At 44.8% G+C, this 22,072-nt stretch overlaps 1 protein-coding gene across 1 annotated transcript in view; it reads right to left on the bottom strand.

The window, feature by feature from the left end:
* The window catches only part of TIAM1 (TIAM Rac1 associated GEF 1), a 331,093-nt gene that overhangs the window by 147,406 nt on the left and 161,615 nt on the right, over nucleotides 1–22,072 (bottom strand). The window contains 1 exon segment of the mRNA XM_032476437.1: nucleotides 11,180–11,355. The gene's annotated coding sequence lies outside the window, so the exon portion shown is untranslated.

Raw genomic sequence — 22,072 nt, 5'->3', positions numbered from 1 at the left:
TTTTTTAAATCAATGCCCTCATTTATCAGGAATGAACTCAAGCAGTTTCTTCTGGAGAAAGACATGGCTCTCTCCTGTCTTTCTGTTGACCCAACTCACTTGGGAAACTTTGCGGAAGAACAGGGTTAAGGTGAAGGAGCCCCTAATGAGAACCACCCTGTACCAACCTGCCTTGGAAGGCAGCTGAAATGGAAAAAAGACCTCCCTATCCATCGGAACGCCAAACCAGAAAGATGAAGAGAAAGTCAAACATCCTTATCAGCCAACTATAGCATGATTCTGTCCACACTAGGAGACTCCAGACAATCCTTAATAAGCCGTAAGAACTCAGGAAAGAAGTCCTCTGAAAGGATAACACTGAAAAGCTAGGGCAAGTCCCTATGGCCCAGGATACACCCCTCTGCCTGTAGATGTGCACGGTAACACACTTCCCACCACGTAATACTTGCCCACGATGTAAGACGCTAGATGAAAGGCACTCGCAGAAGGCAAAATGCCTGTTATCGTCGTGGGCCCAGAGGCTGTCCCTCCAACTTCTTTGCAGTGGTGATTAAAGCCGTCCCCCTCCGTCCGTTCCCTACCTTCAAGTGACATGAGGTTTAATTCATGCACACTTGGGGTTTTAAGATCCCCTAGATGAAAAGAGGACCAGATGTGAAAGTCATTATTATTCCACTCAAAGTACACCAGTAAACGGACATCTGTGGGCAGGTTTACCACGTGCCACTTAAAATGGGCTAACAAGGGTCAAATATCAAAGAATTCAGACTGGGATTTTTGAAAGGCTCAGAGAACCCGCCAGCTGTGTTCAGGCCATTATGTAGGCGGCTCCGAGGAGAAGTGAACACACACGACCAATGGTTCACTTCTGTTAGAACCACAACGATGAGCAGGCTGAACCCCCAAGGGGCGTGTGAAGCGGAAAGGAGAGTCGAACCCGATTTCAGGTGAGAAAGGGGCTCTCGCAGCAAAACAGAGCTCACTGTAGGAGGAGAAGTGTTCTGGTTTGGAGGTGGATGAAACACCAACCGCAGAGAACCCTAAATTGTCTTCCCACATTTCTCGGGCATCTTGAACTCACAGAACTCACCAGTTAACCACCCGGGCCTGATAAAAGTCCTCTACTCAGCAACTATAAAGAAAGAGATCTGAGCCTACAGAAGTCACGGAGGGAAACGTTTTAATAAAGACCCAACAGCACCAGCTGTGTGAGCCATAAAGTCTAATTACTGCTCAGACAGAAGCATTCCTGGCCGCAGGGTCAGAACGAGAAGGCTGCCTAGCTTACTCTCAACACTGCAGGCAGAAGGAGCCTATTAAAACCTAAGTCACATTATGTCTCCCACCCACAACCCTCCAAAGGCCTCGCATCTCACCAAGCCCTTACTGGCTCCTCCCCTGACCACACTCCTCTTGACCTCACCTCCTTGAGTCTCCCCTCTTGCTCCCCCCAGCCAAGCCCCAGTGGCCTCCATGCTGCTTCTCCATTCATCAGGCCCAGCCTTCTGCTCTCTACCTTGATCACCCCCCACTTGCCAGCAAAAGCTCTCACTCCATCGACCTCTCGCCATCTTTGCTACAAAGTCATCCAGGCAGTGGGGCCTTCCTAACCCCTCTATTTAAAAGTTCAAATCCCCAGCACTTCCTGGGTCTCCATGGCAATGAGCACCTGCCAACATGCTCCACATTTTAACTACTTGATCACCATCTATCTTTCGCCACCAGAATGTCCACACACGCGTGCAGAGGTTCTTCTGGGTCTTGCTCACCTCTGTGCCCTTGGTACCTGCGAGTGGGTGGGGCCCAAAGTGAGGTGCTCAGTAAATGAGTGTTGAAGACGTGAATGATGACTTCGAAAAAGTCAAAGGCAACCTGCAAGGAAATACTGATGAAAACTTCCAGAAAAGTCTTTGTACTCGCTCAGTTCTGTGTATGTGCCCTGTGCACATAACCCCCCCGGCAGCTCCCCACGGGAAAGGTAATAGCATCACGGTGGAATCTGGCTATTTCTGGTCCCCAGGACACAGAACTTTCAGATACTATCAAAGCCCACCTCCTCCCTAACCCCGCCCCACGCAGGCAAGGCTAGCTCACGTGGGATCCACCAAAGGAATCAGTGCATCAAAAACTCCATCCTAAGGACCAACAACAGCAGCACGATACGTGATCAGAAGGAAGAGAACAGGAACTTGAAATCAATGCTTTCTTAACCTGGAAGCCACCAGGGGAAATCCCCATTGTCATCACAGCCCAGTTCTCTGAATATCAGAGCCTCGTGGTTGATGAGGGGTTCTCCATGCTGACTGCCAACCGCTGCCCAAGCGGAAGGGCAGTAAAGGACTCTGGGAAGTTATGTAGGTCAAGAGACATTTTACTGGATACCATGAAGAGTATTCACAGCTCTTCCGTCAATTTAGGCTTATACACTGCTGCTTTTTTTTTTTTAACAGATTTTATTATATAGAGTAGTTGAAGGATCACAGCAAAATTGAGCAGAAAGCGCAGAGTTCTCATGTCTCCTGCAGCCCCCCAAACACACACATAGCTTCCTCCATTGTCAACACCCCCCATACAGTGATACACTTGTTACAGTTGCTTAACCTACACTGACACATTACCACTCAAAATCCATAGTTTACATGAGGGGGCTCACTTGGTGGTGTACATTCTGTATGTTTTAACAAATGTCTAATGACATGTAATTACCATGATAATGATCACACAGAATAGTTTCACTGCCCTTAAAATCCTGTGCTCTGCCTCTTCATCCCTGCCTCCCTCCCCCAAGCTTCTGGCAACCAGCAGTCCTTTTACTGTCTGCATAGTTTTGCCTTTTCCAGCATGTCATATAGTTGGAATCACACAGTATACAACTTCTTAGATTAGCTTTTTTCACTTAGTAACATGCATTTAAGTTTCCTCCATGTCTCTCATGGCTTGAACAATAGGTTTTAGCACTGAATATGATTCCATTTTCTGGATTTTCCACAGTTCATTTATCCATTCACCTATTGAAGGACATCTTGGTTGCCTCCAAGTTTGGGCAGTTATGAATAAAGCTGCTACAGACATCCATGGGCAGGGTTTCTGCGTGGATGCTTGTATGTTTTTAACAGCATCTTAGGGGAAGAGAAAGAAATGCAACCTTAGTGAGCTGAAGACAAAATAGGCTTCACACTCTCGAAGAAAGTCCCTCCTTCTAAGAATATTTTTGAGAAGTTATATTTGTCAGAGAAGTCTGCTTTTAGTTTTACACACACATGAAACCATTTCCAACACAATGTTTTTTTTTCCTCTAAGCACTTCAAATGAATTTATAAACTCTGAAATGTAATATATGTTTTGAATATTTTATTTTGGCCCTATTAATAAAACCTCTCTGCAGAACTTTGTTATCAGTTCACTTAGCTCCTTTCCCCAAGTGGGTACCACTAACTCAAGAGACCTACCAGACCTGCCAAATCCACACCTGAATTCCACGAGCCTCTCACTGAGTAAGGCACAGAGCAGGTGCTAAAAAAAAAATCACTGATTGCTCAATGCATTTTGAACATTCAACCAAGTGTTCAACCAAGATTATGACAAATTTCAAAACGAAGAGTCATAACAGTTCCTGGACACAGGTATAGAAATGAGTTAGAAAAGTAAGCATGCATCAACCAGTTGTGTCAAAATCCACATACTAACTATTAAACGATCCCCAGGGAAAGGTGGGCATCTCAAGTCAGAGAGACCTGTCTCTTTAGAAGAGGGGAGCCCACCACCTCCAAATACAGACAACAGGCCCTCAGGATCACCAGCCAGCACGCCTCCCCGGGAAAAGGGGAGGCAAGATGATGTCCAAGCATCCACGTGTGTCAAGACACGAGACACCAGAAGATACCATTTCTCAAAGATCTCTAAAATCCAAGTTCATTCTCAACAATTTCTAGAAGCAAAATGTATTCCCCCTATGGGAGAGCCCACATGAGCATACCACTCAGAGCCGAAATCCTCCACCACACCAAACGGGCTTGAAAAGCTCCAGTCAAATCCCAAGGCACTTCAGAAGGCCTTCTTCCACTTTACATTCGTACATGCAGCCATTTACAACAGGGCCACTCAAGGCTGACATTTCGCAGGCGAATTTCCCACATCCTGGATTTATTACATTCAGAGTATTCCTGGGCCTTCACACCCACTCCCGTCGGTGAGCTAAAAAGAGGCCCCGAGAGGAGGCCAGGTGGGTGAACAGACAGGGGTCACCTGAGCCATGGTTCCCACTTGCAGGATTTCAATCTGATCTCAAATCATAGAAATAACAGGCAGGCAGAGTTTAAATGCCAACTTGAAGTGCTCTTGAAAAGAGGGGAATATTTAACATTCAGGTCTGCTTTTTGCTTTCTTTTAACCATAAAGTCCCCATGAAGAAGTAATCCATGCATATAATGTATCCAATACTGAGAAAAAGCAAGTGTGTCCTCCTGTGTTCCGTCTGTCCGGCTAGCAACAAAATGGTGTGTTTTCACATTTTGGTTAATTTCTCTACTGCTGAAAATTACTTCCAGATCCTATCTCTTCTTTAGTTTCCATTTGCTTCCTATATGAAATCCCCTACTCCTGGAGTAGAAAAGAAAACACAACCAGATGATAACCCAATATTTTAAAATATAACACCAAAAACATAAAATTTAGCTGTGGCATCTGGGTCTAAAATAACACGTTTAAATAAATAATGCAGTGGAGTCTTGATGCATAACATCCCTATTACAGGCTCTACCATATGGAGAGAAACTTCAGTACATCGCAAGGACCCCAAGGACATAATTTGCTGTCCCAGGCAACAGGCTCACCTAACGTCCCAGAGTTAGGAAGGACTCAAGTCAAGAAAACTTATCTATAATACACATAAACAACAAGTTTTCTTCTGTACAACGCAGGGAACTATATTCAATACCTTGTAATGACCTATAATGAAAAAGAATATGAAAATGAATATATGTATGTATATGGATGACTGAAACATTATGCTATACACCAGAAACTGACACATTGTAAACTGACTATACCTCAATTAAATTAAAAAAAAAAGGAAAAGAAAACTTGGGTCTCTTGACTTCTAACCCCACGCTCTTCTCTTTTATTTTATGGAATAAACACTAAGTGGCAAATAACGAGAATCATTTTGTTTAAACACAAATAGCTAAGTTTACTTACCTCCCTCATCTAATTAAAAAGAAAAAGAAGAAGAACATTCACTAAAAGAGAAAAATCACTGTGCTCTAGATGGAAACAATTTCTACCAGTATCAACACTGACACTGGAACCACCTAAAGAAAACCTTTGAACCCACCATGAAGGAACTGAGTAAGGAAACTCTTCACGCTCATATTCACGCTATTCATATGATAATTAAAAATCACCCTCCAAGGACGTAAAAGGTCAGTTGGTTAGATCTTTTCAAGGCTAAATGGTCCATCAGGCATCTGCACAAGCTAGATTCCTCTAACTATTGAAAGAGTAGAGCAGAAACTAAGTGCCCACTTTGTCTGTTTGCCCCTGACTCTTAGAAATAAACACTGAAGATGCACTGACTGTTCCAGCCTCACAGGAGAATCAGAATCGGGAAGAGGCACAGAGGCGTGGGGGGCGTGGGAGTGCCGGCTGCCCGTGTGTCGGCCTGAACTTGCTGTGCACTGGCTGTGTCCCCTTACATCTCCCTGCCTCAGTTTCCTCAGTTGTAAAGCCAGGATGATAGTAGTTCCTTGGGCCATTGGGAAGATTAGAGGTTTTACTGCATGTTAAGCGTTTAAACCTGTGCCAGGCAGAGAGCAAGCTCTTCATAAGCAATAGGAATCAATAATAATATTATCATTAATGATTTTCCCAATCATGTCACCATTGAACAGCAAAATGTCCTGATCCCTTCGAATGTACCAAGCTTCTAGACAATATCTTCCCTTCTACACGGTAAGCTCCTTGAGGGCATGAGAGCTGTGCTCACACCTCAATGAATCCCCCAGGACACCTCTGAAGAGGAGACCCAGAGCCACCCAATGAGTGACTTTGGGGAAAAATGAGTAAATAAACGAACTCCCTTCCCCACATCCCAATCAATACGAAGTCTAGTAACTAGATGTCACTCTGTTAACTTGAATACATTATCTCAATGTGGTTTGTTGGGACTTCTGTAAATGCATTAGGAGGGGAAAAAAAATATATCAACAGTTATTACCCAGAGGCTAGACCAGGAAAAGCTTTCAATCAACCCTTGTGGCTTTTGCTTTTTCCACTTGGATTGAACTCCATGCTTGGTTTGCATGCAGCCAACTGCAATTACCTCCCATATTCCTTCCAAAGCTAAACCCACAAAGAACTATTGGACTGTCGCAGACTGTCAACCCTTGATTTTTCTTCCAGATGGGATACTGCTGCCTCACGACCTCCTGTCTGGGTGATAGTCATTACCAGACTTCCCATCTCCATCACAGCCTTTGGTTCTCATTACACAGATTGATGCTGTCTGACCAGCAAGGAGTCCCACTGATCAGGGCCCCCCGCCACCTCATCTTGACTCTCCTGGGATTTCAGATGCTTCACCTGCACCTCCAGCAAAGAGAACCCAGGCCTCTGGAACGAACCTTTCTCTAGCTCTGAAAGTAATTATCTGCAATCCCATCTCTCTTGTCACCAGTCCCACCCCCACCTCAGTCCATTCACTTTCTCATAATAAAACCGGACTCCAGGGAGCATCAGTTAGGAGCAGAGAACGAAGCCCACGCTCAGGGCCGACTGGCTTCTTCCCAAGCTAAACACACTTATGTAAACCTGACTCCATTACCGCCCAGCCCGCACACGTATCAGGGCACCCAGCTTTCCCGGAGTTAAGCTTTTGTTTACCTGCTGTCAAGTGGGTATTTCCCAGTCAGCCTCTCCTCCCATGGAGGCTGGTAGCAACCACCCCAACCCCCACCCAGGCAACCAAATGTGACATCAAAGGAGCCCCCGGAGTGGCCATCTGTCCCTGCCATGCCAATGTTTATGCAATGTGGGCAGGAGAGGAACAGGACAACCGAAGACTCCAGGGAGTCCTGCTGCATTATACCCCAAGGCAACGACACCCCAGGTTACATGTGCTGCAGAGCAAGACAGGGACAAGAAAGCCCTTAGTGTGCCCGGACAGGCTCCTTCTTCTTAAAAAGGAGGATGAAATTATTTAACTTTCCTGAGGGTATGCAAAGAACGGGCTTGATATGTTTCAGCTGCAGGTGGGCATCTAAAAATAAAGTCAGACCCCTAATTTTGTAATAATTTTCAAATATTACACACCCACCCTCAAAACTAAACATGGTACGCCGGGCAATCCTGACTTGGATAACTTCATGAGCAGTGAAACACCAAGGGGAACTGGCCAAGGTAGAAAAGGTAGAGATGAGAAACAAACCAGGAGTCTCAGAATTCTAGAATCCTCATCTCAACACCTCTGTTTATACCTGGAATGGAAGGTCCTGAGACTGGTCCTGAGATTACAAGCCAGATAAAGCACAGTTCAAGTCCAGGGTCACCGCAGTGGCAGGATTTTGGTAAAGTCACGTGGGTTCATCAGCTGGACTTGGAGAGGACAGCATGTGTCCCTGGGTGGGTGTGAGGTTCAGTCACGTACTCTGTTGGAGAACACCATGCAGAATGCCAGGCGCACAGGAGGTGCTCAATGTATGTGGTCTCTGTTCCTCAGCATCTTCAGTTCCAGCCCAAGACCCTACGGTGGACTCACACGCAGGAGGTAAAGCACGTCTGAGCCAGCCAAAAAGGAGAGGTCACTGTGGACGGTGAGGCTGCCCATCGGCTAAAACTCAACACACAGACTCTGCTGGGGGACATCATTGTTATCTTTCCAATTAGGGGGGGAGGGGGGGACGCAACATGATTCAACTACCATTTACATGAAGTTTGTCAAACCACATCCCAAGCATTGGAAGTGAATTCACATTATTCATCACATAAATCTGCTTAAATTCCCCCGGAGGAGGAGACAGTTAGCCACTGTGCTTGAAGCCAAGAGATGATACATCCACCCTGTGATTCAACTTGAACAGCTGCAGCGTGAAAGCACACACACGGGCTCACCCAAAAATGGGAGAACGATTTCAAGATTTGCCCCCTCACTTACTTTATTTTTATTTCTTCACTTTTATTCCCAGACCTCATTATTTCCATTCATTCACAGAACCCAGAAACTACCATGGCATTTCTTTGGACAGCTCGGCCCAGGTTTTGGTGAATCCCTAAAGAATCAAATCACCCAACACTTACAATGTGGTTCTGGGCACCAGCACGGTGCTCAAGGATTTACCATCGAGCTGGGAGGAGAGAAGATATAAAAGGCAACATTTGACAAATAATATTGGTTCTGAGGGGGAAAAATGACTCTGGGCTGGAACAGATTGGAAAGGCAGCGAGGGGGAGGTGAGCTTGCGCCGACTCTGAAAGAGCTGGGGGATGGTCAATCCAGCAGGAAACCGAGTGGACACCTGCCCAGAGACAGGACTCAGTGCGGCTGTTTGGGGATAGTGCAAAGGTCAGCCGGGCGGTTCAGCCACTTTAAGCAAGCATTTACAGAACACCCCGTGGCAGTCACTGTAATCCACAATGAGGCACATATACAGAAAAGGACACGCAGCACTGCCTTGGAGAAACACGTGGGAGCATTCCGGTTAAGAGCACAGCAGGTCAGGTGAGGGGGGTTCAGATCATCCTGGCTCCCCCACTTTCTAACTCTGCAGCTTGGAACAAGTTACTTAAGTCAGAGACAAGAACTGGCGTTTAAGTGACTTACTAGGATGCACTTCCAGAGAAAACCAGTTGTGGGGTGGGGAACGAAGCCACAAGGGCTCTCTGGAGACGGGACGGGGGACACCTCAGAGTTGTCCTGAAATACCTGTGCCCTCTTGATGGTTAGCCTTGGCTAAAGACGGCTCTGGGGGTGCAAGGATTCCTCAGTCCAAGAGGGATCAACTCCTGAAGCCAGCTTTCCAACAAAGGGAAGGCGGTGCTGGCTGCATCGGGGGAAAGCAGGTGGGCGAGGCTTATGTGCATGAAAGGTAACGTGGCTCCTTGCACTGCGCTACAAGGGGTTGATCATTTTTATGATCTACAATTGTATTATTATCATTTATATTATCTTTACCCCTTAAAAAAAATCCAAAACCCAATTATAGGAGTACCATGGGATGTAAAGATCAAGGTCCCCAGACTGCCGTGTGCAGGCGGAGAGAGGAGTGGCCCCGGCTGCCCGCTGGGATCGAGGCCGCCAGGAGCAGCAGGTAAGACGGGAGGAACAAGTCACAGCAAGGCCCGCAGAGCAGGGCCTGCAGTGCCGGTGGGAAACCACAAGCTGCAGGGATCCCAGTGCCAAACCGTGAAGGGGTTTGGGAGAAAGTCACACACAGAACTCCCGTATCACCCAGCAACCCCACATCTGGGTATTTATCCAAAAGAAAAAAAAGCAGGGATCTCATGGAGTTACTAGCACTCCCATGTTCACTGCAGCATCATTATTCACAGTAGCCAAAATGTAGGAACCACCTAAATGTCCATCGATGGAGGGATGAAAAAAAATGCAGTGTGTACAGACACACACACACACACACACACACACACACACACACACACACAGATGAATATTATTCAGCCTTAAAAAAAAAAAGAAAGGAAATCCTGCCATTTGCGACAGCACGGATGACCCTTGACTTAAGAACACTGTGCTATGTGAAATAAGCCAGTCCCAGAAAGACAAATGTGGCATGATTCCACTTCTCCGAAGTCTCTAAAATCGTCAAAACTCATGAAAACAAAGGATGGAATGCTGGCTTCCAGGGGCTGGGGGCAGGGGGAATGGGGAATTGCTAATCAACAGGTATAAAATTTCAGTTACGCCAGATGAGTAAATTCTAGAGCTCAGCTGTAAAATACCATCCCTACTGCTAATGCAAATCCTGTATCATACATTTAAAAATCTGATGAGAGGGGAGATCTCACATTAAGTGTTCTCACTACAGGAAACTCTGTTTGAATTGCAGAGCTCCTGCCTCAGGAAGCATCTGTGATTCTGCCTCTCCATCAAGTCAGGAGTCAGGTATTTTGTTCAAATTCTGGACCAGCCAGCAAACGACCAAAATCTGATCAATGTTCAATAATACAGCAGCTTCTCACCTACTAACAAGGCTTGTGTGGCTCTGTTCACGGGAGGAAGGCAAGCTTGAAGAGGATAACTCAACTCTGTGGAGTTATAAAGCCCCTTTGGGTCTAAATCATTCTCTCCCAATGAAGTGAAGGGGGGATGCTCAGGGCACATGTCACTGTCCCCACGTGGCAGAAGGAACAAAAGAGCACAAAGCCCTTTTTCACTGGACTTTTCCCAAGAAGAGCCTCGTGCCACACACGGGAGGTAGGCAAGGGGTCACTGCAGCCGATTTCTCTTCTCCAGGTGCCTGCAAATCGTGCACCTTTGCGAGTGGATCCTTTCAATGGGCAGCTCCTTGCCCAGCAAGCAATGACGGCACCCCATCTGAGCACAGCAGCGATGCCCAAGTGAAATACTGCTCTCTACCCAAACCCACTTCCCAGTTTAGACGAGGGCTCATCCTCTGTGTTAAAAGTAACATGATCTCATGTCCGAGTGCCCCAGAAAAAGCCCATTCTGATACCAGGCTTCCCCTTATCCGGTGTCAGGAGGGCAGGCAAAAGAAAATCCAGGAAGACAAAGGTAGGAAGGTTACCCTGGAAAGTCTCTAAAACAACATGATCTGAGAATCAACGGGAATCTTCTTCCTCATGACTCCAGGAATGAGGACTGTGTGCCAACTGGTGGTAGTCCACCGGGGCAGACCCACTCAGCTCACGGGGGCCCTGACGTGGGGGTCACCACGACCCTCTCCTCACCAATTCCAGAAGATTGGCCTGTCCATGCCAATGACCCAAGGAGAAAGGGACCCTCAGCAACAGAAGGTTCCCAGGAAGTCAATTTCAAAGCCTCAGATTGGGAGCGGGGACAATCAGAATCCCTCTTCCCACCGAAACAACAGTCACAAATAATGAATCTCCTGTATTCCCAGAACAGGAGGCTTTGGGCAGGATCCTGCAACAAGGACTTTAAAAGCTTGACTCCTTATTTCCCAGCGTCTGCAAATGCCCCACTTACCCCATCCCAAAACAGAAGAAGCTTCTCAAGATCTCCAAATGTGCCGTCCGCAGGGGCAGCTCACGTCCCAGGTGACAGGCTAGGAGTCAGCAGCACATCCCATGGTACCACCCCTCCTCCTCCTCCTCCTGGCTTTCGGGTCTAGAAAGGTGGGCTTCAGTCCACTGTGGTTCTGCCTACAAGAGCAGACACAGGAAAATAATGGGTTTTGCGCTCATTTTTTATATTCCTCTAGAGGTTGCAAGATCATCCTCTGAAATACTAGTGAGATAACACCGGAAATGGACTTCGTATGTTGCAGACACTCAATACATCAGTGTTTATTAGTATTCGTATTTTAATAGTAAAAGAAGCATCTTACCAGGCCCTCATTGCATTATGGCTTTGAAGATAGCACTTTGGCCATGGTTATTCTTGCCCACCCAAATCTCACAATTTATGGAAGTCGGAATTCCCGAACACTAGCAAACACAATTCCAAGGGACCACACGAGGCTCTAGGATCCAGTACAAGATCTCACAAATGCGCCCCTAATCACTAAACAAATACAACTTTCCAAAAGTGATGATCTCTTCCCCCAAAAGTCGTACCAGTAAACCCCACGCTGACACTTTGTTTTCAAGCAAGAGAATCAAAATAAACTGGGGAAGTGGTGCTGCAAAACACTTAGGAAGACTACAGTCCTCTTGTTCTCCATGCTCATAAAATCACCAACTAAAACAAACAGCAGCCCTGGCGCTGTTACTCAGCGCTCGGGGTCACAGCGGACAGGCCAGACGCAGGGCAGCCAGTTCATCAATCTGCCGTCTTAGAAAATAACTCCACAAAACATAAACCAAGTCTCACTCCTCGCGCAGAACGGATGCTGGCACCATACCATAAAGCCTTTTCCCAGCTCAGATCCTTTCCTGTGCCCAGTTCAGCCCTTTGCAACACTGGACACCTAAATAAATCTTAACCATTTTTTTCCAAATATTCTCCAGGATCTTTTCAGTTGAGACACCCCAGGGAGAACACAGTGCTTAAGTCTGGTTGACTTCAGTAAAGCTATAGACCTTTGTGCAGGAATATTAATCAACCAACCTCCTCCACCCTAGGCTCCCTGTTTCCCTTCTTGGTTACGAGGTCAGCTATAGCGTTAAACAATCCACCCTTCCCCCTAAAGCGCAGAGGAACTCCAAGCTCTGGAAAAATATTCTCAGAAAATACACTGACAATACAAAATTGATACAGTAATCATCAGCACCACCTACTTCCCAGTTAAACTCTGGAGTAACTAAATTTAACAAACTTTGCCTTCACAGAAGCAACCCCAGGAACTTCCATGGCAGCTTCTGCCAAGTATTAAGCTTTGTACCCATTTCATTTGTACCCTAAGGACAGCAAAAAAAAAAGGAAGGAAGGGAAGAAGGAAGGAAGGGAGGGAGGGAGGGAGGCAGGGAGGGAAGGAGGGAATCAGAATAGAGCAGTGAGACCCTCAAGGTGGTGAGATGGACTGAAGGGAAAAAACAACAATCCCAGGAAGGTAAGATAAAAAGTGGAGGTGAGGAAGGAGGGAATAGCTCAGTGGCAGAGCATGTGCTTATTAGCGTGCTCAAGGTCCTGGGTTCAATCCCCAGTACCTCCATTAAAGACAAAAAATTTTTTAATAAATAAATAAAATTAATCCTCCCTCCCCCCCCCAAAAAAAAAGTGGAGGGGAAAAATGTACAGCCAGTTTACTACCAATCAACTAGGATAAAGATGAAGACGCTGAAGCTATGGAAGCTAGTGATCCCACCTGCCCATAGTGAAGAGATAACAACTGAAAGAAGAGGCTTTGTTTTATTCTGTTGCAATAACCTTTCACATTTTTGGAAGGAAGACACAGACAGCTGTGAGGTTGAACAAGAGAAGGAGAGGGAAACACTCAAGGTACTACGATTTATTAAGTGTCTACTTTGTGCCAAACCACAAGGTAGGTACCTGACATGAATACTCATGCAGAAATATCACAACAGCACCCCCAGAGCAGTTTTCATGATTTCCATCTCACAGGAGGGGACATACATGCTCAGAGAGGTTAGGCAATTTTCCTGAGGCCCCACAGCTAAAAGTGACAGAACAGGAATTCCAACTCAGCTCTTTCTGACTCCAAAGTTCTTGTTTTTATACTGCTACATACCCAGGAAGATTTTTCTGAGAAAACTTTAAAATGCCAAGGCTCATGCATTGAATGTGAACCAAAATGAGACATTCTTCCTCCATCATTACAGCAAATTTGCTCTGCCTTGGTACAAAGTAAATCTGTATTGTCAGGTGGGTTGAAAGCACCTCCAGTTCACATTAAATTACCAGTAAGTCTTATATAATTTCAGTTAGATGTTTCCAAAGCAATTTCACAGGGTGTGTCCCAGTGAATATACAAAACCCACCTTAGAACAATTTAATCCAACGTGTGTGATACCCAAGAACACAAGGTATGTTTTATTTTAATAAAGCTGAAAAACATTATGTCGATGTTTTTCCCATAAAGATAAATACATAATGTCTTCTGCCATACAGCTAGGAGACTCAGTTCCTTAGTTTTAAAGGCTCTTAAAATCTTTTTTGACAGAGTTCCACAGGATAGAATTTTTTAAATGCATATCAACTTAAAAGAAGTAGTGTTTGTTTTTGCTTCATTTAAAATACAAACAAAACCAAAGTGGGGTCTTCCAAAAGACCAATAAAACTGGTAATACATTAGCACGACTGATCAAGAAGAAAAGAGAAAAAGGCACAGATAACCAAGCCAGGAATGAAAACATTTCTACAGATGATACAGTCTTTAAAAATATTATGAAAGGATGCTCAGTGCAATTTTGTATCAATAAATTTAAAACCTTACATAAAATAGGAAAATTCCTATTTAAAAAAAAAGAGATACTAAAACAAGATCATCTTAATGGTCCTATTTCCATTGAACAAATTGAATTTGCAATTATAATTTTAAAAACTTTCAAATAGCCAGAGCCAAACCAGGTTATTTACAGTAGAGGTAAAGGGACCATAAGAAAAAAAAAGGAGACACCAAAGTTATAACACCTTCAAGGTCATATAGTAGAATTAACCCAATTTCAAATGTCTGCATGATGATGTCTTTGAACAGTCCCATGTAACAGTGTCGAGAAACCTTTATGCATAACATACTTGCCCTTCTCTAGCTGAGGATTACTGTTCCATAAAACTCCATGAGCAAGGATCCATTAGTCAGTTTCACCAGCACTGTCACGAGAACCGGTCTGCTTGTCTTTCCTGTTGAGTGAGTTACCAAAGGTTCCCAGGGGGTGGGAGGAATCAGCACCAAGTTCATATCTACCTGCCATGTTCTTTCCTGAGCCCACAAAGACCTAGAACTCAGGGCTCCAGCAGTGTGACAGCCTGGACCACGCAACCTGATGTTTTTCCTTGGGATTTGTCTAGATTGGTTTAAAAGTAATTCCATTTTCCTTCCATTATCATTAACTTCAGGGAAGCTGGAGGGTGAAAACAAACTAAGTGAAACTGTGGCCACAGAAACCTGTGCCCTAAGCCCCGAAGTTCAAGTGGCAGGTGGGCTGAGGAAAGCCAGGCTCTTCCATTCCAGTATTGGAGGATGACAGAATCGGTTACTAACATCCTTGTAATTGCACCCAGCCCAGAACTGGGAGAAACAGTGGTTAAAATGAAATTTGATTTTCTGTAAATATAAGAGCCACACATTTATTCACTTTCACTTCTTGCCCTAAAAGTAAGACAATTCTCTAAAAATTCTTATGAAGGATTAGCTTACACACACACACACACACACACACACACACACAGCTCCCACTGCTCTGCACTAACCTTTTGATCAGATATAACATAGATGACACAGGTAATAGTTAACCCAAAAGACTCCATCTAACCCCTCTGCAGGGAGCAAACACCACACATGCCAAATGAAAGCTCCTTGAGGGGCTCCAAATAAAATCTAAAGAATGTTTGAGTTTGGCCAAGTTAACCATTTGCTGAGACATAGTAAGTGTCTTTTGCAATCACCCCAACCCCAGTGCCACCCTCCACCCAAAGTTCCTCTCCACACCCCACCCGAAATTGACTTAGGCAATCAGTCTAAAGATAAACCAGCTGCCATAGAAACACTAACATTTGCAACAACAACAACAAAAAAAGATCCACATAAACAAATAACACCTCAATAACCAGGAAGCCTTGAGCTGAACTCACTTAACCACACAAAATTAATGAGAAGCGGAGACTTCCCCATGCCTCACTCCAGAACTCCCATCCAGGAGCCTGCTGGGCGCCACAGCTTCAGAACATTCCTTCGGAAGTTTTTGTCACTTAGATCCCAAGACGTTCATGGGGTTCACTTTTAAAGACATTGACCTGTTGTTACTGAACGCGCAGCAGGACAGCGGGGATTGGGCGCATCTTTGGTGCACAATCTCCTTCCCCGATCCCGGATTCTGTGCGATCCTAGGCTACAGAAGGCAAGGGGAAAAAGGCGAAGCCCTTTCAAAGCCTAAACCCCTTTCCCCAGGGGCCAGACCCACATGGGTGGCTTCCCCGGGCAGCCCCGGCACAGCGCCCGCCGATCCCGGGCCGGCGTGCTCGGGGCGCACAGGTCCACGCGCCGCAGCAGCGGAGCCCGGGGCTCTCATCCCGCCTCTCCCGGTCCAAAGCCACCGTCGCGGCTGGCCCTCACCATCCAGCACAAAGAAATTCGCCGGTGGAAAGAAGGGGTTTTTTTAATTCAAGCTTACCAGTGCTCAGCGAGGCGCACATGCTTCCCCCGTCTAGCTTCCCATCTCTCAAACTTCCAGTAACAGAAATAAGGAAGCAGCAGCCTTCCCCGGCTTCTGGCAGTGGGAGTGGGCGTAACTTGTGAAGTTTCGTGCTAGGATGAATCTGGTCGTTTGGGTGTGCTGGAGAGGGTTTGTGGCTCCTCCCCGCCCACCGGCGCCTCCCTCCTCTCCGCCTCCTCCAATTTAATTCTTTCCTTTGGCGTTCGCAAGGCCACCAACTCCCCAGCGCTCAGCTCCTCGCATCCTTAGGGGAAATTAATTCCTAATAGGTCTTAACCATTTTACAGATGAACCTGGTCGCCCTGCAGAAAGCCTGAGTTTCTGTCAAATTATTATTCGACTAGCACAAGCCAAGAAAGCAGTGCCTCTCACCAAATTTAACATGCTATAAATTTTAAATAACTGCTCGGCAACCCCTCTTCCCCGGGGCAGGGTAGTTCAGCAACTGAAAACCTAATTCCTAAACATCTAGTTTAAAATAACGGAGGACAGGAGGAAAAAAAAAAAACCAACAAACTTGCAGCTAGCTATCTTTCCTTTAAAGCTTATTACAGATCAAACTTCTATATATAAAACAGATAAACAACAAGGTCCTAATGTATAGTACAGGGGACTACATGCAATATCTTGTAACAACCTATAATGAAAAAGAATATATATACGTATAACTGAATCACTATGCTGTACACCAGAAACTAACACACTGTAAATCAACAAAATTTCAATAAAAAAGAACTGAAAAAAAGGTTATTACAAAATATTTCAGATATACAAAAATATATTTGAAAATTATATAATGAGCCCCCAAGTATCCATCACGAAACATAAAAAATTTAAATTACCAATATTGTTGAAGCCTTCTTTAAACTGCTCTCTGAAATACATCCCTCTTTCCCTCCTCTTTGAAATATAACTGCTGTAAATTTGATTTCCCATGAGCTATTTTTATAAGTTTCCAAAAACTCTAAAGGACACATGCTAAAGGCAATCCAATGAGTATCCTTCAGCTGGACTTGCTCTTGGTTCCCAAACAAAAGTTTCATTAAATAAACCTAACAAGGACCACACATTAAATGAAGCCTCAGGTGGCTGGTTGAAGAGAATAAGAGAAATCACAGTGTAAGAAAATAGGGTTTCTGGAATGACAAGCAGAGGCCATATCTGAAATGCATGAAGCATTCATGGATGAAATTGATAGATTAATAGAGTACTATCATTTTACAAGGTTAATAGCTGTGTCAAAAGCCAAGGATACTGACCCACATTGCAAGGGGCTTTTTTCAAACAAACAGGCTACAGAAATAGAAACACAACATTTATTATTAAAGAAGTCCTAATTGTTCACATGCCTGCCAGAGTCATAGGCTGGGAGCAGTCCTCAGAAAAGGGAACTTTTCAAGATAATAATGATAAAAATCAAAATGGTGGAAATTATGATACATTCAAAATGGATTCAACCAGAAACCGACACATTGTAACTGACTATACTTCCGTTTAAAAAAAAAAAAGTAGATGCCTAGTTCAGCTTTATATTCCCAGTACCTTGCAAAGAGGCCAGCATAAGTAGAGATGTAATAACTATTTGATAAATGAATGAAGCAAACAAACGAAAGAGTGCTCGTGAAGACTTCTGAAGGCTGAAGGCTGAAGGCGCCCAATGAAAACAGAAAGGAATGTTTGGATAGAGCCTTGGTCCTTAACAGGAGGTGACTTTGCCCCCAGGGAACACAACAGCAGTCTCTGGAGACATTCTTTGTCGTCACAACTTGGGGGTGCTATTAGCATCTATTATGAAGTAGTCAGAGAGGCTGCTAACTATCCTAAAATGCTCAGGAAAGCCCCCTACAACAAAGAATTATGTAGCCAAGATGCCAACAGTGCTGCTAGTGAGAAACTCTGAGATGGAAGTTTCTCTATCAACTGTCATTTAACTGATTTATTCCATCTATGATCATCAACATTCTAAAGAGACTCTCCAGGGACTTATGAAAATACAGGATAGCATTTCTCCTTCCTTTCCACTGTACAGCAGCTGATGGCTGTGAACCATCTGTGTGGGCTCAGGAGAAAATGGGCACTGGGGTCAGAAGCAGTAAAGCAGTCAGTAGTTTGGGGCACAACCTCAGGTCCATGCAACACACTAAGCCAACAACTTATGTTGAAATTGGATGAAGATGATCAAGAAAAGGGTGGAAGATGTGTAGAGCTTTAGAGTCATCGCAAGGTTGGGGGAAGGAGGCATGGTGTGCGGAGTGAAATACACACAGAGGCGGGCTTATCACAGCCACATCAGTCATCGACAGTCATTAGCTGGAGACACTCCATTGAGAACAGGAAGGATGTTTAACCTCATTACAGCTTATCAGAAAGAAAGTTACAAATCACTTACAGGAAAAAGAATGCAAGCATCACAAAGTCGACCAGTCGGGGTGAAGGACTTACAACGTGGAGACATCTTCTCTACAGTTTTTCTGATCTCATCATTAACTAAGAACTATTTCCTTTTTTTTTGAAATTTACTTTTTATTATTGTCTATCACAAGTATCTGTCCCATAAGTTCAATTTTAAACTTTGCCCTTTTTTTTTAGATCCCACATTTAAGCAATATCATATGGTATTTTTCTTTCTCTTTCTTGCTTACTTCACTTTGAATGACAGTCTCCGGGTCCATCCGTAAGCTGCAAATGGCATTATTTTATTCTTTTTTATGGCTGAGTAGTATTCCAGTGTGTGTGTGAGTGTGTGTGTGTGTGTGTGTGTATACACACGTACACCACATCTTATCCAGTCATCTGTTGATGGACATTTAATTTGCTTCTGTGTAAGCACTATTTCTTTTAACTGGACTGCTATGGTTTTTTTTTCTCTTGAAGAAGAAGAAGAGTTTTGTTGCTATTGCTCAGTGTTTCTTGGTTGGGTTTGTGGGGGTGGTTCCCAGGAGGCAGTGGCTTTCCTCATCTTGAATCCCCTTTGAAGCCTAACAGAGAGTAGTTTCTCAATAAATGCATGTGGGATTAAACCAAAAGAGCCCCCACTTTAATGCCCACTTCTCAAGCGAGGAAATAAAGAATTCCCTAGAGTTGCTTCCAAAGGAATCCACAGGGCACCTGAGTCCAACAGTCTGAATGACCTGTGAGCACACATAAAACCTGCTAGTCTCATTCAGTGGCTGACAGATTGCTGAAGACCTGACACAGATGAAAGCTCGCCAAGGTCAGCACCCAGGAGGCGCCCAGGCAGTGGCCACTGCCACACAGAGGAACATCTCTACACCAAAGCGTTCACCCCTACAACAGAAGGAAGAGTGCCAAGCTGGGGGTCCCCTCCACACACCACTTGACAAACTGGTGGTGAGGACGACACTGATCCCTCCTTAAGTGACCTGCTTCTTAACCTGCAGTTTTAAAACCATTCATTTTGCTTTTTAAAGGTCATATGAATTTAGGAGGGAAAATGTGAGCACAATTCTGAGCCCAACCAAAAAGCAATAAACTTAGGCACGAACGTACAGTATTTCTGCTCCAAAGAAATGAAGCCACACAACACTGTAAAATGACTGTAACTCAATTTTAAAAAAATGTTAAAAAGAAAAGAAGAAAAAGGAAAAGAAATGACGCCAGTAGAGGGAGCACAACTGACTTTTGTTTTTAACAATTTCCCACGATCAGGATGAACCTGGGGACGATGTTAAAGGATACAAGTTACAGACATAATCACGCACTCCCACCGAGGAAAAGATTTACATAAAACACTTTGGAAAACTATAAACCACGACACCCTCATAAGGCATTTGTACTGTCAATGGATATTTACATAAGAACTAGCTAAACAGACCTAAGAGGGCTGTGTAATAAAGAAACAGGCAAGTTGGAAAACAACATTTGTCACGTGGGGGAGAAAGTTCTTTCTCTTTGTCCATTGAATTTACACTCAGAAACAAACAAAAACTATGGAGAGTTTATCTTCCCCAAAGCTTTTAACATAGTCTTTATCCTGCTGTTTTCTATATTAGATCTACAATAGACAGCTTTTAAAATTCCTTTTAAATTGTGTTCTCAGTTACACAAATGCCTTCCTTAAGCAAGAACCCTCTGGATTTCTGTTCAGTGGTCTGCAAAACCAAGCAGATCAGGAATCGCGAGGCAGCTTAACCCAAAAGCATTGCCATCAGCTCAGCTGACAAGGTCTGCAAATTGGATGCCTGCGCCTGCACCCGAGCTTGCTGCTGGTTTCCCAGCTTGCACGTGGAGCTCGTGAGAAGGGGTCTCACGAATGAGGTAAAACGCGCTCACACCAACTGCCATCACCCATGTCAACTGTCAGCAACAAAGCTGGGGAGGACGTGCCCCCTCCTCCTGCAGTGAGGTGAAGCCCAACAGGGGTGTTAATTAACACAGTCAAATTAACTGAATCCAAATAAAAAGATGATTCCCCAGCATAATTACAGATCCAAACACAGATCCCGTTAATCCTGGGATGTCACTCTGGAAATCCAGAAGCTTTTTTCATGAATACATTTTGCAGTTGGCTGCCACTGATTGCCAAAATCAATCTCTTATATTTGAAACTGACTGAAAGTCTAAATATGGACCCATCCCACCCACTCCTGTGGTTGGTGATCTGAGGATCTGCTCAGGAATACTGACGTGTTTGAAAACCCTCGATTCACCCAGGACAAAGCCTTCCTTCTCCCTGAGAAAAAAACAAGTTTCATCCTTTCAGGCGAGGCCTTGGTGTGCAAAGCCCTCGTTAAATTCGATTTGATGCAAGAATGTTGTGCGACTTAAAATTAAATTCTTCATCAACCAAAGTTAGAGACTCTTAACAGAGATTTCTCTGTCTGAAAACACAATAAGCAGAAATATTCCTGAAAATACAGTATCTGCTGAAAAGAGGCCAAGAAAACTCTGATAGCCTTTCAACGCCATCTCCAGCACACACTGCGGTGACCAAGTGTGTGGCAAGTTCCTTAAAATCCGGAGCCTTCAATTTCCTCAACCATTAAATGATGGTGTTCAAATTAATTTTTTCCAGCTCCATCTTTCAATTATATGTTTCCATGATTTTAAAACCCCCATGGCTTTCATTGCCTCAAATTACATTTCCTTACAGAACAACTTTTATCTCACAAGCCAAGATCAAGAGTTTCAGGCCTCAGTGGTGGCCCACATACTTATAACCCAACCCAGGCTGGTGACTGGAAGGGTGAAGGGGAGGAAGGGCAAACAGAGGGTAAGGGTAACAAAGAAGACAGAGGAAAAGTCCGTGAACTCTTAGCACCTACTTGCAATCAACCACGTGGGGCCAGATGCTGTCCTGCCCACACACACCGGGCGGCGGCCCGCGTCCATGTGTCCTGGGCACCTTGCACAAGAGGTACATGTGGTTTGCGGGGGAGAGAGCATCTGGGTTTTCACTGGTGGGGGATCTTCCAGGCACCTCTCCACTCAGCAGCAATAAACAATCATAATCATTACTGGCACTAAGAGTTAGGTCATGCTGAACAACGAATGTACAAAGATAAGAAGTCAAGTTCTAATTTTAGTCCCGCCTTCTTCCCAAAAGAACATGTAGCCAGGATAGCCTTACGGTCCTCTGTACTGCAGCCTCTGGAAACAGCCAGCTCAGGGAACGTTCCTGTTGGGGAGACCTCATTTGGTCACGGGAGAAGCAAGGACATGAAGTAAGAGGACCTTGTTCAAGTCCAGGCTCCACCAACAACCAGATGAATAACTCAGGGCAAGCCATCTAGTGTCCCCATCAGTAAAACGGGAGGCTGAAATATATGCCTTTGACAATGGGTTAACGGGCTTTGTCCAGGCACACGCTCGACCTTCTCCCTAAGTAGTGAAGGATGCTATACCTGCAAAGACGGTTTCCAACCAGGAAATAAGCCAAGCCTATATTTCAAACTACGTTAGCATTTACAATGTTCTTGACATTTTCCTGTTGATATTGCTATTTTAGTAATGAATAAAGTGCAGTTCAGACACTAGTTATATGCCGGCTGAGCGAGGGGACCCCTTCCAAGACCCCCAGGCCACAGAGAGACCTCCTAACTCTCCACACTGAGCCTCTATCGTG

The sequence above is a fragment of the Camelus ferus genome, chromosome 1, assembly GCF_009834535.1.
Source record: "Camelus ferus isolate YT-003-E chromosome 1, BCGSAC_Cfer_1.0, whole genome shotgun sequence".
Classification (NCBI taxonomy): Eukaryota; Metazoa; Chordata; class Mammalia; order Artiodactyla; family Camelidae; genus Camelus; species Camelus ferus.
This window is presented reverse-complemented; position numbering and strand designations above follow the sequence as displayed.